The sequence below is a fragment of the Leptonychotes weddellii genome, chromosome 6 (genome assembly GCF_054177405.1).
Source record: "Leptonychotes weddellii isolate Sample4059 chromosome 6, ASM5417740v2, whole genome shotgun sequence".
NCBI lineage: Eukaryota > Metazoa > Chordata > Mammalia > Carnivora > Phocidae > Leptonychotes > Leptonychotes weddellii.
The window spans coordinates 110,793,622-110,809,480 of NC_138374.1; the positions used below are offsets into that span (position 1 = coordinate 110,793,622).

At 35.0% G+C, this 15,859-nt stretch overlaps 1 long non-coding RNA gene across 12 annotated transcripts in view; it reads right to left on the bottom strand.

The window, feature by feature from the left end:
- LOC115939606 (uncharacterized) overlaps positions 1-12,511 on the bottom strand; it is a 92,269-nt gene extending 79,758 nt beyond the window's left edge. For 3 of the 12 annotated variants that reach the window (XR_004074391.2, XR_014146529.1, XR_014146525.1), the window contains exon 1: positions 12,144-12,502. This is a non-coding gene — a long non-coding RNA (uncharacterized LOC115939606). Of the gene's footprint in view, positions 1-12,143 lie in introns of all 12 variants that reach the window. The other 9 variants (XR_004074392.2, XR_014146524.1, XR_014146527.1 and 6 more) reach the window with 6 other exon arrangements.
- Positions 12,512-15,859: the final 3,348 nt, after the last annotated feature.

A 15,859-nucleotide genomic window follows, 5' to 3' on the forward strand; every position in this document is an offset into this window, starting at 1 on the left:
AGAGGCAGAGATAATTTTGGTAGACAAACAGGCATAAGAAATCAGTTTCTAATTGTCTGATTTATGACATACTCTGAACAGTTGTTAAATTGTTGATCATAATTTCCTGAAAGGATAAATTAAATCTCTTATATAGACTTTAGTAGAAAAAAAATCTCAGTATAGTTATAACTCTTTATATTTCAAGTGTATTTTTATAATTCACTTTACATTTATTATGATATTTTATAATTCACTTTACATTTATTATGATATTTATTATGATATTTTCCTCCATGGATTCCCATCACTCATGCTGCACTCCCGATTTTTGGACTTTTAGTATGAGCCCTGCTTCTGACATCTGAAAGTGAAAATTCAACTCCTTGCATTTATTCCCTGTGGAAGTTGTATCTACATATACCATATATATAAACTAGTTTAAACCTAAAGCATAGCCTGAATTAGCAAGAGAATTTATAACTTTCCTAAGTTGCTCATAAACAAGAGATCTGAGTAAATTTGCATTGCTAAAATTCAGGGTAAAAATGTTGTTAAGAGTTCCTCAACAGTGTTTCAATGATCAACTTCCCAATAATAAAAATAGGGGTAGTGCTAACTCGAAATACAATTTTGGTAATACCTTGAAGATGTCTATTTTGTAGCTCTTAGTATTACTGCCCAGATCAGCATCTGGGAAACCCCCACAGTCATATCATATGATTGCAATAATAACAGTTAAGATCTAGTGAATTCCTTCTTCTGTTGCACAACCCAGTGGTTCCAGATTATTACAGAGTTTGCAAAGAATATCCTACACACACACACACAAACACACACACACACACACACATAATCTTTATGAAGAAGTGACCATGTTGTTTCCTGATCTGACTTGGTTCATCAGTAAAATACATTTTCTGAATTATCTAAGTTCTCCTTAAACTATATGGTTTTACATATGCTATTTCATGCAGGAAATCAGCAGATTCAGATGAAGAATATCCTTTGGAAGGCACAAATAGGAATCAAAGTTTATAGACAAAGGGATTTAACAAGTGAAAATTAGACATTTAAAAGGAATCATTTTGAAAAAGTTTATATATGACTAGATTTCCAATAGGCTGGACCACTTGGCACATGTGTAACATATTGAGATTATTTTGAAAGCACAGAATTCATTAATCTGTTAATAGTCTCAATTTCAGCTGATCATGCAGAGGTATGTCCTGGGACCTTGGAGATCCAATAGCCCTAATTCCCTAAACTACTGACAGGGAAACTGAGGTCCCCAAAGAGTCACACAGTTACTTATTAACATATCTTCTCATTCCTTACCCAGTGTTGTTCTTATTTGCTGTGTGACTATAATGAGAAACAGACATAAAAATACTGAGAGATGTTAATAAATTGACCAGAGTTTTGGAGAAAGAAGAATAAAAAAAAAAACCCCAATGAGTGACACTGACTATGAAATTATCTGAAGGGAAAGGATATTGGTAGCTTAAAGGCTAAGGAAGATGATAGGTGGCTGGGAGAAAGAAAAGAAAGAAAAAGTGAAAAAGTTCCATAAATGTATTTGCAGTTCTTTTGGCCTTGTTATAAGAGAAGAGCCTTTAAAGACCAGTTTTCCATACTCTTGAATTTGTTTTATAGTAAAAAGGTGATATCTTTCAATAAATGATTTGGTATACAAAAATTATAGAAGAGATAAATTTTAAATATGTTGTATAGCAATTTATTCTTTTAAGAAATGGTACAGTCAAAATCACTGTATTATTATTACTACTACTACTACTACTACTATTATTATTATTTACACCTAGCCTAAAAGATCAGGGTCACATTTATTGAGGGCTACAACATACTCTGGTTTGAACCTGAAAAAAAGATGGGAGTCTTGCATACTTATCTATTATCATCTTTAAACTATGTCAGCCTACATATTGCCTGGAGTAAATATTTACTAGTGGTTACTATTGTCCAGTCTTGAAATAACACATGTAGTTCATAAATGAAAGTTGAAAATACAGTTTTGTTGGAGAGCGAGCTCAAGTATCTGACCTAGGTATTTTAGATGCATCTTTTCTGAGGCATTAAGATGTTGACTTAAGTTTTAAATTGACTTTAGGTATCTCTTGATAGATTGCTACCTAAATAATTAGTAAGGGATTTATAGGGAAAGATAAATTTAAACTCACCTTCAGGTAATTCTAAAATTTTCTCTCTGAAGATTATGTAAAGGTTCTGATGCAGATTTCCACTCTGATGCCCTCACAGAGGGGTACATAGCATTAAGAGGTCTATATGGCAATGAATTACCACATAGCTCATGCAAATCCATAGCAATACTGTGCTCAAATAAGGATCTCGGTTTCAATACATTTTTTCAGAAATGCATTTGCTCCTCTTTAAAGGGAAATCTGACTCCACATGAAGAGGCAAAAAACAATCCTAAAGTCAATGCTCATTTCTTTAACTATGACATTGCTGACATTTTCTTATCAAATCAAACCAAACATAACTCTGTGGCTCCTTAGAATATTTTAAAATAAGCATCTGTATGAGATACTATGAGTGTAAAAATATGAAAACTAATATCCATGAAGCTACCTATAATACCTGCTCCTTTATAAAAACAATAAAATGAGGGCAATGGAGATCATGTTAAAGTATAAAGCTTTAATCATATTACCAATCTCTTATGTAACGTGAAAACAGTAAAATGTAAAAGGCTCAATTCTAAAGAATTTGAATAAAAGGGAGACAGGAGACATTTTCTCAATTTCTGCAACCAAGGGAGTTAGTGGAGGTAGAGCAAAGAAATCTTTTAACTTAAATCTTTATATTAAATCATCATTTTTTTAAACTAGAAATGAATAAATATGGTTTCCAGTGAATATGTTCACTTGTAAAATTTTCAATAATTTTAAGGTAAATTAAGAAGCAGCGAATATAAGAACTTCATATTTGATATTTTGTTCATTTTTTGTCTGTGATATGTAACTTGGTGATTAAAAATGAAGATATGAAAGATGATCTAGCAAGTAAAAGGTAGTGATTACTCCTAAAGCCAAAGGGACATCAGGAAATAGAAAGGGGATTGGAGTCTTCAACCGGTTTATGGTTAATTTCTTAACGGCTTGGAGTAAATGAAGAAAAATACTAAAAATTGTTAATCTTGGCAGTAGAAACATGAAAATATATTTACATTGCTTATACCTTTTGTGCAGTTTGAAATATTTCTAAGTTAAAAACGATTTTTCCTACTTTCTGTATTCTAGCTTACAAAGACAAGTTTATGTATGACTTATTTTGTGAAATTTTAAAATCTTTGTTTTCCTCATAAGTTAGAGATTTCCTTTTCTTCAAAGTTCAAAACTATATATTTAAAATGAGTAATGATGTAATTTAGAGAACTGTCAATCAAAACTTTCAGCAGAAAGATAAAATAAAATTTTAAAGCTTTTAATGTATTCTATACCCAATAGCTTTATTATCCCCTTTTATGTTTATATAATTAATTTTGAGTCATTTTATATGCTTTATGGATATTATCTAACATTTCAGAGGCAAAAACATGGCTATTTTATTCAAAATATCAATTAATGCATATGTATAAATGGTTTTCTCTTAGAGTTATCAAACACTATGTAAATACAGAAATATACTTTATAAAATTGTTGAAGTAAACAAGTTTGACTATATTCCAGGATCAAATACTAGGGCATTTTGTGCTTTCTTCTCTTAGTGAATGCAATTTTTAGAAGTAAAATTAATCCTCTAGAAAACAAAAACAAAACCTAGAACATAAGAGTTTCAGGTATTACTAAGAGTGTGTATGTAAGAATTTAAACAAAATAATTATAGATGATTTTCTCTGTTAATTTCAAGGATAATTTGTTTAGACAGAAATCACTACCTTAAATATTCTTACAAAAATTCATCATAAGGTACCAAACTGGTTTTAATGTAAGCTGCAATGGAATCATGAATTTAGTTGTATCTTGAAGAACACCTGTAGTCACTGTGTATTAATTATAAAAGAAAGTGGATGTAAGTTTACAGATCTTCTTGAAGAACACCTATAGTCGCCATGTATTAATTATAAAAGAAAGTGGATGTAAGTTTACAGATCTTCTTAACCTTTCTCTCCCTCTTTTTTTTTAATGCAGCATCATAACTACTGGATTGCTTTTTATGCTAAGCACACTCTGTTCATTCACAATTTGAAGCTTGTACATAGTGTCCAATAATGCTAAAGCACTTGCAAAAATGTTGCACCTGGAACAGGGAGGAGTGAGGAGAGCAAAGGTCAAATCCAGGCCTTAATAAGCATTGACTAAACAGACTTTAGACTCAGTGAAAAGTCCAGACGACCCCTGCAGCGTCATCTTACAACTCTGATTTTCTTCTTTTCAAGATGTAGTATAATCCATAAATACAACCAAATCACTAGCAGCTTAGGCTTTGGTTTGGTTTTTATCTTCCAGGGGTTTTTTTTCCCCCCTCTTCACAGAGATTTGAAAAATTAACCCTTTTCTGTCCTCAGACTAACCAAAGAATGAATTTCTTCCTGGTCACTGTTGTCAGCTTAAATCTTTCTGTCCTTTCAGCTTTCAGGGCTGGGGTGGGGCGGGGGGGCTGGGGGGAGACTCTGTGAAGTGCTTACGACAACCAGAGCAGTGGCCGAGTGTTTCATTTTCTCCCCTTAAATGTTGTTGGATATCCCAGAGATGGCTAATAGCAACAAGGTGATCAGACGACTCTACAAATCAGTGAAATATGTCTTTTTCATGAATGTTTCTAAGCAATAAACATAATACTTAAAATCTTAAATGGAATTTTGGTTTAGTTCTGGTTTTCCATCACACAGAGGTTACATTTCCATACAGATTTCTAGATAATCCATATGGATGATAAAAATAGAACCAACTAGAATCAACTTTTTGACTATTTGCCTCACTTTGGATTCCCTGGTACAGTTCCCACTCATATTCTTATGGACATAATCTCTTTTCATACCACATTTGCTTAAGGAAAGGTTAGGCCCTTTAAGTTAAAACAGCAAATTTCCCTGTAGGAAACATACCAAATCAAGTATGAACTGCAGGAATGAAGAGTCCACCTCAAGTGCATTACTTGAGAGAAAACTTCCACTCCAAAGTGGGTAGAGTCCACGTGCTGGAAGTGAGAGCTGTCCAATCACACTCAGTGTAATCCCATTATTCTGTTTACGACACTGCAGATTTTCAGAATGCCGAAGACATCTGCATCTGCCCCTACATTTATTCGTTTGATGTCACATATACCCTGTTTGCCCCACTTCCTTCACAGTTTAAAAATATAAAATTAAAAAAAAATTCAGCTCTGAGTGTGAACCATAGCTGCATAATTAAGGGTGAAGCAAAGTCTTACCTAAGCAGGAATGGCTGAGAACATAGCAAACTGGGTTGAGAAGCCTCAAATGTTCAGATGTGTGCTCTAGTCTGGGGAAAGATTCTTTAGAAGGAACGTGAAAACAGATACAAATGGTGTCCCTGGAGACTTAAAGGGGGCCTGGGTTTCTCGAGGATCTCTCTCTCTGACTGATGATCACAGTCTTACAGACCAGGAAAGGGGATATAGTGAGGGGCAGACATTTTACACAGCTGCAAAGCTCCCAAAACTGATCACAATTTCTCCTGTGTTGTTCATCTAAAGAATTAGGATATACAGGAAAACAGACTAGCAAATCTCAACCATGACCCCATATGAATAAAAATACTAAAATTCATTTAGTATTTGTGATTATCTGTGATCCTACAGAATCAAGATCCGTCTATTTTTCAGAATAACATGGAAGAAGAGAAAGGGGAGTAACTCAGGGCTCCTACATAAACGGCTGGATTCACTGTCAATTAGAATTTGTTCTTTTAAAAGTAAAACTTTGCTAAAAATTGTATAATTTTTAGACTTTGTATTATGCTTAGGTTTTCTGTTTATATTTCGATGTCTCAAGTTTCTAAATATATTTTATGCATTTAGGGTAACAGAATAAAAATGGGCTAAATCATTGTCATATATATTTATTTCTAATGGATTTTTTAAATTCATGAATCAGGAGGAAAATGATCAAATATGAGACATCGTAATTGATGCATATACTTAATGATGTAATGAGAGTTTAAATATCTTGGTAATACAAATTGACTTTTTACAAGGTTCATAAAGAACTGACTTTATATGTTGATAGTTAGAACATGCCTTAATAGGTGTGAATCCCATGGGCAATGGCATTTCAGTTGTTGTGTAATTTTGATGCAAAGAAATTCTAAATGCAAAGAAATCCTAATTGATCTGATCAGTCATAAGATGCATTTTTCAAACAATTGCACTAGTGTGCCTTTGATGAGGCATCCCACTTTTGACAACTAGTAAATATGCTTGAGGTAAAAGGTTACCTGCAGAAGAATGAGCAAAGAATTCCAAATCAGAGACAGTGTTACTGTGAGGCCAATATTTTTCAATGACACTGATGTTTAATTCAGAGTTTTTCTAATCTCTATTATACATTTTAAAAATACGCACCTTTGGTACATGTTTCTATCTTTATTAGTCAAAATAATGTCAGGATCAGAAGGATAACTTGTTTTCATCTAACACTTTTACCATTTGAAAATTAAATTTTTAAAAAGAGAACATATTTGACTCTTTGAAGTAATAAACTATGAAGAAAATTATTTGAGTCAAGAACTTGTCCAGAAGAAACAAAACCTGAAAACTCACATGGCCACTTTCACAGCATATATGATTTGCTAAGTGAGCCACTGACTATACAGATCATCTTCACTGCTTGCTATCTTTTAGTAATCCAAGTCCAAATGAAATCTCCAGAATTTTTTTTCTTTTTTATTTAATGACTACACACATAATGGACCAAGAATTTTATGTAGTGGATATTTTCAAGGTAAATTTAGAAGTATATGTATGTTCCAATAATGATTTGTTCAAAATAAATTGAGTATCATCATTCTTTCTTCTTAACTCAATCATTATGCCAGTACTTTAATGCTTTTTTAAACCAATCACTTGCTTACCAGCTAGTTGAGAGACTATGGAGGTGCGTGATAACTTTTTTTGGATTACTTATGATGAAATGGCAGAAACAGCCAACTCACATAATTTGCATTGAGGATTAATCTCACGGCTATATTAATTTTAATAAAAATTAAATGTTTTCAATTAGTTTAGATTGGCTAGTAAGGGAAAAACACAAAGACAAAACTGAGGCAGTGAGCCTTACAATGCCTCCACTGATTTCTCCACTGGCCCTTCCTCTGCACATGGTCAATTAGAATTGAAAATCCTGTGCTGATTTCATTCGCTGGAATTTTTAAGCAGGTCAGGAAGAAAGATGTTATTGAAAGGAAAAGTCTCATCTAAATAAGAAAGGAGCACGTGGCCATCTGGTCTTAGCTATACATATAAAAAGTTATTTCAGCTGAACTGCAGGCTTGATGTTTAAAAAGATGTGCCAAGAAATCAACCCCAAATCTGTTTACGGTAAAATATCCCAAATGTTTCTTTTTCAACCTCTAAATATGCAATACACAGTTCATTTCCTATCTGTGATTCATGAGCCCATTTGACCCCAGCGCCTCACTGAGCTTGACTGAGTTTCAGGCAGTGGAACATTCAATCACTCTTAGAACACTACTCCTTAATGGGATATCAACAGGACCGTGGGTCTTTTGAAAATTGTGAAAATAACTTGGATAGTTTTCACTCAAATTAATTTTGAGTGCTGTCTGCATGTAGGCTAGAAAGAATAAAATCTGAGGCATGAGGCAACCAAACCAATTTTCTTTCTTTTCTCATTGTGACTTGAGGTTCCTGTGCATTCTCTGTGCAGTGCTCAGGCATCTACTCAAAATAATTTCAGGTCTCAAGCCTAAAGGCAAGTTTCTTAAAAAAACACAATCTGTTCTTTCATAAAGAGAAATTATGAGCATGAGTCTACTTTTAGAAATCATCTTCATAATGTTAAAAAACAAAGTTTTTCTAAAAAATAACATTTTATACTGTTTGCCACATTAAAGTCATATCTTTTGATACGATTGAAATATGTTTTGTTTTGAGACATTTGCAATTACATCAATACATTAATTTAGCCATTATCTGAGTACGTCCCCCTGCTAGCATAGACCTAGCTATGTTGACCTCCCCATCTAAATTTCATTGTATTAGAATATGTTAATATTCTAACTCAAGATCATTAAAAAAAAAAAAAAAAAAACTCTGGCTATAATAAAATACCAACAATTATTTTTGGTCATAAAACTACGTTCAAATATATTTTATATATAGCCAATCTATACACATGTTCAAGAACACATGATTATAATATCAACATATATGCTAAGCAAGAGTGTAGGTTTTCACTAAAGTCTTCAGATAAATAATTGAATTAAGGATATTATAATATATGAAACAAGAATCTTGACATATCTCTGACATAAGATATCAGTTGTCTTGTGTTTTTTTGTTTTTGTATATTTACTATGTTTGTTCTGCCATTTCAAATAAATCATTACTATTGTGTAAGAAGAATAAACTGTACTATAGTAAATTGTTCTTTCTCCTTTATGCTCTGAAAAACCATTTGTTCTGAATTGGCGTTACGTAGTTCAACTATTTCAATCAAGTCCATTATCTTCTTTTCTTTGAAAGATGCCTTTTTAGTAACCTGTATCCCCAGTGGGCAATGTCATGTTCTGTTTTTAGAAAGTAGGTGAAATTTAAATCCAACTACTTGTTCATTTTTTATGTTTGACAAAACAATTATATAATTCATCCTCAGGCAAGAACTCCACTATAGGCTGGAAGAACTATTTATGTAAAAATTATGGAGTCAAGCCCAAAAATTTCTCAAAAAAGTTATTTATTAGTTCACATTGGAGTCTTACCCCACAGAATGTCACCTAACTTGTGTAGCTTGTTTTTTCTAAGTACAAAATGTGTCTGTTCTTTGAGCTATATACTTTTCTCAACAGAAGTAACATGAAAGCAAAAAAGAACAAAACACTTTTTCTCTTGTTTTAAATCACACAATACCTCAGCAAAATTAATTTCATTAATTTGTATGTTGGTGTATAAATCGTGCTGGTCATATACGCATGTCTTGCAAATCCTTTCAAAATTAATCCTTTTCTAAGTATGCAAGAAAGAAGTATTCAGAGCAAATTCCAAAATTCAAAAAAATACTGTATCAAATACTTGGTATATAGGAACTGGTTAGGTATACCCGGCCGTTCTATGTTAATGAAGATTAACTTAAATTACATATCAAAACTTAGTAATTAAGAGACATTATGTATGCACAGTTGTTCTATATTTATGTCTCAGATATGGCAATATGTTTCCATAGAATTATTAAACTTTGTTCTATTTGAGTTAAGTAAAATAAAATAGTACACTTAAATACACACATTATTAAAAATCTAGACAATTTGTTTGGTATATAACTGTTTAGTGTAAGACCCATAAAATAAACTTGAAAATAAATACAAACACTGCACCAGCCCACAAAATTTTAACCCAATTATCCTCTAACCCAGAGCCCATGAAATGAGCATTACTTTTAAATCATTGGTATATATTCTTTCTTTAACCAATAAGTTAAGAGTGAAATGATTTAATGTTTGCAAAAATTTAAATGACAAATAAGAATCACTAAGTCATAACACCTATCAGTATTGTAGCATTTTTATCCAAGTGATTGCAAAATGTTCACCATTTCTACACCCTGTTCATAGCATTGAAATTCAGCCACCTCTAAAATGTTCAACCAGCATTTTAGTAAGGCTTCCTAGAACCAGAAAACTCTGCCTGACTACAGATACCTTGATAAACATGCCCATACTGCCCCATAAACACATCTTCAAGAAAGAGATAGCTACAAATAAAATAGTCCTTTCCTGTGGGTGTTGGTTAACCCCACAAACATGTGAACTTCCTATGGGCACACACCCAACAGACATTGGCGATTAGGTGATTGAAAATGTTGCCCACAAAGGCGAAATTTTATATGTGATGACATCACCAGCAAACCAGGGTTCCTCTGTGATATAATGATATAATTGCCTGGCTGAATGTGTCTCTTGAGTGTGTGTGTGTGTGTGAGAGAGAGAGAGAGAGAGAGAGAGAAAGACGGTTAAAGAACAGCATCATCAGAAATGCTATAACCTTCTGCAAGGTTTGCAAGAATCTTTCCACAGACCTTTGACTTTTTCCAGATTTAATACAGCTTAAGTTCATTCAAAAATGCATTTCCCACACGAGTAAATTGTGTTTTGTTTGGTTAGCACACTGTTAATCCTAAAATATACCCCGATGGGTCTGTCGAGATTTCTATACCAAATGAGGCATGTGTATCTGTATAATATGATGCAGGAGTTGCAGGGTCCCTTGAGACCTGCATTGGAACGGATAAGACGTCTTGGTTTTAAAGGTAATGAAAGGGTTAAAAATTGAGGCTGTCTGGGGTAAAAGAAAGGGGATATTGTTGTCTTTAATCTTTCCGCAGTATGTGTAAGACTTCCATCCCGGATCTGCACATAGCAGTGGAATAGGCTCGGCATGCATTGCGTGCAAGCTCCTTGATTGTAGAGGGGGGAAAAAAACCTGGCTGGAGTCCAGACAGGCTGGAGCTCTGTTGATCATTATGTCTAGCCTTCAGGTGTCTCAGCACACAGTGGGCGGCGGTGGGGGAGGTGTAGATAACATGAGAGCAGACAAAGAAAAAAAAATGGTGTATTTTAAAAAGATTATGTGAAAATTTGTGTCCAAGTCCTCTTTAAAAAATGAATCCTACCGTCTTGGACTTTTATAATTAGAACACAAGCTCTGCTCTGGCAGATCTCTTTAAGCCATAATTAGTTATGTCTGGAGCCTTTGAATAATTCCTTTCAATAATTGATGGAGTTGATACTCTCTTTTAAAAATAAGGAGGGCAATGTTTTCTTACAAACTCTCTTTTTGTTGGAGGCTTTGTCGTTCAAAATCTTCATCAGTCACAATCACATCGATTTGATGTGCCTTTTAATTTCTTATGAGACTTAGCTTATAACTTTTTAAGAATTTGGATGGTTCTAGAAGTAAAGGCATAACGCATTGCTAGATTACCCTAGCTCAATGTAAAAAGAAAGCAATAATACAGGATCATTCTTCCCCCATTTGTTTCCAATTATTTTATAAATAATAAAAAAAAAAAAAACTGGTTTGTATGTCGCTTCTGTTTGAAACTCCATCAAAAAACCTTACCAAGCATGTGAGTTAGATGCTAAGTGTATCTTTTGCCTTCTAGTAAGAAGAAATCCCAAATTCTTTTATTCTTCAAGCATTCTATAAAGAAGCTTCCGCATGCTTCCTCCCCACCCCCACATCCTCACTCCACCCTATTTGGAATTTCAAAAAAAAAAAAAATCTTTATACATGGAAGGCTGGATCCTGACACAGAAAGCTGTCTTTTCCTTCTATCTTTACACTGACCACTTTACCCAGTCACCTTTCACTTCTGCCGGGACTTTATTTCCCATTTTGTGGACGAAAACACCGAAACCAGCTTGGTCTCTATCATTACTATGAAATGAAAAGTGGTGGTTAGAAAATAAATAAAAAGAAAGCTCTGGCTTGAAGCCATTGTTCAGAATTTAAGAGCTATTTGCCCCCAAGTGTCTTAGCAGTCTTTCATAGCTAATTATAATAACTGTCAGATGTCTGGAAAGTCTGTGGTATCCTTGTCAGTGGAGTCAGCAAAGTTTGCCTTTTATTTTTCTTGGGGACAGATCAGATCTGATTAGACATAAAGAACGAAAAGAAGTGAACTAAGTACATATGTGTGTGCCTTCATTTTTTCTTAGGAACAAAGCAGCATACAGGAGCAAGGTTCCGGGGTGCAGCCCTCCTGCAGCTACTCTTTGGAATGCCTGACTTTTATTTTTAATTCTTTATCCTTAACATAACAAAGCATGCAACAATTGTCCTCCCGAAACATCTTCCTGCCTGCCGAATACCTTTCCGGACACATACAAAAGAGTGCCCTAAAAATCCTCACATCTTTGATGCTTATGACATAAAACTATTTTCATCAGTACACTTGACGGAAAGAAATGTATACTTACAATTTCAAAATGGTTATTGGTGCTCGTTCCTTGTCCCCGGAGGCAGAGCAGGCTTTTGCCAGACTGTCCCTGGTACAGGTGCAGAATCCCCCGTTTTCCTGAAGGAGGGAGGCAGGAAAGCGCTTCCTAAAGTCACTCGGAACTCAGCCACTTGTGCCCGGGCATCCCTTGCTCCTGTAAAAGCTGTACTATCTGCAGTTCTGAATTGAACCAAATTACAGCCCATGTGAAAGACAGGAGCAGCGAGTCATGTGGGAGACACACAGCCATCCTATTGGCCACCGGGACATAGCTTAGGCATTCTGCCTTTTCCACCATTGGTGAATAGTTAAAACTGAAAGCATCTAGATCCTCCTCTTGAGCTTATTTGTCCTTTATGTGTGGAAGAATGACTGTAGGATTTTACAGTGACAGAATTAGTTAAGAAAGGGACTGAAGTCATCCTTCACAGAGACTAGTGGGAGGAGATTGGAAGCTCAGCTTTTTCAAGATTTTTTTTTTCCTTTGGATCCCCCTGCCCTGCAGTTTTGCCTGTGATTTGCCTGTTTGCCTGTCAGAAAAACGTGTTTGTTTATTTGTTTGTTTTCCCGGTTAACTTTGGAGGTGACAGAAAGTAAATTATCATCTCATTCCTTTGTGGAACTCAATCACGTTTTGAAGCACAACATCATTTTTTTTTTTCAGTGATGAATTCACAGATTTTATTTTGATAAAGAAGTTTTATTGCAGTTCTGAACTAGCAGGCTAAATTAGTCAATCGTGACACAGAAATAGAATTAACTTTTTGAGGAGCTATTACGTTTTGGAGAAAGCAGGTGGGAAAATAACTCTGGAAAACATTAAAAGGCAACAATGTCAAGGAAATCAAAGAAACAGCTTCAACTAAGCAGGGATGAAGAGGAAGTATAATTTTTCCAAAGTCATTTTTTAATTTACCTCTTACGGTAATGCAAAAATTTCTCAAAACTGGCAGCCAGAAGTTATATTTCAGCTATCTCAGGATGATTTCATTCATCTGATTCCTAAAAATCTCTGGTGAATTTGTAACGATTTAGAGGTACAAGTTATTTCAGAGATCAAGTCCCATGTTTCCAGCTTTGAAGGTGAGGAAAGTGGACTCCAACAAATAATAACTCTATTCATTTATACTGATCCACAGAGTTATGCAAAATAAGTGAAGGGATTTCTAAGTGAGTAGTAGTTTGCTCTTTCTTGCTGTGTACCTGCTAAGACCTAGTCAGTCTTGTTTAATTTAATCGTTGCAACAACCCATAGAGTCCATTATTACTTTTGTTTCTTGTTGGCAAAAACGGGTACTTTACTCCCATGGTTTTAATCCATATATGACTGATTGCATGTCCATTTTTTTCAACTAGATATGTTGCCTTCTAAAATAATAATGGTTATCATTGTTATAGGTACCTTCTTATTGTGTATGCCAGGTAATGTGTACAGCATCTCACATCATCTTATTTAATCTTTACAACTACTAATAAATAAGTTATTCTGTTATCCCTGTTTTGTAGATGAGAAAATGGGGCTTATACTACCCAGTGTCATGGAGTTGGTAGTTGATGGTACTTGATTCAAACCAACTCTCATTCATTTTACGCACCATATACGTTCTCATCATGATGCTGAATAAGTTTTTTTTTCTTTATTTTTTTCTGGTATAATATATTTGAATATTTCAGCATAAATGGAGAATATCTACTTCAGTCATGTAAGTGCGTTTGGTTCAGACCCAGACCATACCATTAAAAGTAATCCACATGTGACTATAAATAGGCATTAGAGTACCAGGCATGGAGCCATATTTTTCTCTGGGCCCCACAAGAGCCCTTGCACAGAATCTTGCAACAATAGAAGCTTCCATATTTGTTGAAGGAATGCACTTTTCCCAGAACATTAGTCTGGGGCTTAAGGAGCCCTTCTACTGGTTCAGAGCTTGAAACCCATGGAATAATAGGATCAGACAAGTCATGGATCCTTTCCAAAATGGCATCAAAAATTCCATTTCTGTTAGGGAAATATCAAGAGCCCTCATGGAGTTTCTTGAATGTGTCCCTGCAGCCTAAATCATATAAATTAAAGGGAACTCCCATTCACTCTTCCTACCCCTGTGTGGTCTATTTGTAGACTGGAGGTAATTTCTGAAGGAAATATGATTGCATCCTCATCACCTATCCAATCTAAAATACACACTGCTATCTCTTAGAATATGCTGTAGCTAGGATAGGTTAAGCAGGTCCAAAGTAGAATTAGAAGATAATTTTTAGTCCTCTGCTTTTTTGAATATTTCTCCTTCATTGAATGGTGCCTAGTTTCCCCTAAATTGTCATCATCCAGGGCACCTGGTTGGCTCAGTCCATTAAGCGTCTGCCTTCAGCTCAGGTCATGATCCCAGGGTCCTGGGATCGAGTCCCACATCGGGTTCCTTGCTCAGCGGGGAGCCTGCTTCTCCCTCTCCCTCTGCGCCTCCCCCTGCTGTGCTCTCTCTCTCTGTCAAATAAATAAATAAATAAAATCTTTAAAAATAAATAAATAGTCATCACCCCATGCTGTCCAGAATCTTTCTAGTTCTGCCTTCTCATATGACACCCTGTGATAGTATTATCTTGCCCTATTTTCATTAAATTTCTCTACTTGGCTGTAAATATTTCAAGGGCTAAATTGTATTTCACTATTTTAACCCCTCATAATGGAGATGAGATTAATTTTTGCTGATTTTTTTTTCTGTCTTGCAGTGACCTATTCACTAGAAGCCAACAGATCATAAAAAATCTGGTAGATAATGCTAGCATGTTAAAAAGAATATTTTTAAAATAGAGTCCAAATAAATGAATCAGACACTGGAGGACAAATAAGGAAATCACCGTAAGACCACAGATTGTCCCCAATATTGGTCTAAATTAATCATATAGGACACTTACACTGACCAAACTGATTGGCACACATTTACATAACTCCTCGTTGTTGTCACCTACCAACTTTTTCTTCAGTCTTTCTCATTCACTGGACACCAGGCATCTGGGCCTCAGATTTCCCCTTCATCTCTAGTTCTGCCATCACCCCAGTTTAGTTCAGTGCTCACAAGGGCTATCCACTCAACACTCTAATATCTCACTTTACTGATATCAATTCTGATGACTTGGCCACCTCCACTCCCACCATAGTCACTTGCACCCAAAATGTACATTGGAAAAGTTTACTGTTAATATTGTAAAGTCAAGTCACCTACTCTCTATCTACCATTTTCAACCCTTCCACCTCTATTACTACACCTTTTTGATACTTCCAATTCTTTGGCTCCTCTGTTTTCTCCTTATCTATCATCCTCTTCCATATCCCATCCCCTTTCCTTTCATACTTCCTGCTCTATTATAGTCCGTATTCCAGGATGTCGTACAGCATCTGCTCAAGATACATAACTTTCTTGCCCTGTTTTCCTTCTGATGTCCCATCAGTCCCACCAGGCAAAACCCAATTTCAGATTCATCCAACTGATAATCTTCTCTAGGCTATTCTGGGCTTTCAAGAGCTGTTAGATAAAAATTTTATCTGTCTATAAAAGATGCTACTATGCTAAGCAAAATAAGTCAATCAGAGAAAGACATGTATCATATGATCTCATTGATATGAGGAATTCTTAATCTCAAACAAAGTGAGGGTTGCTGGAGTGGTGGGGGGTGGGAGGGATGGGGCGGCTGGGTGAT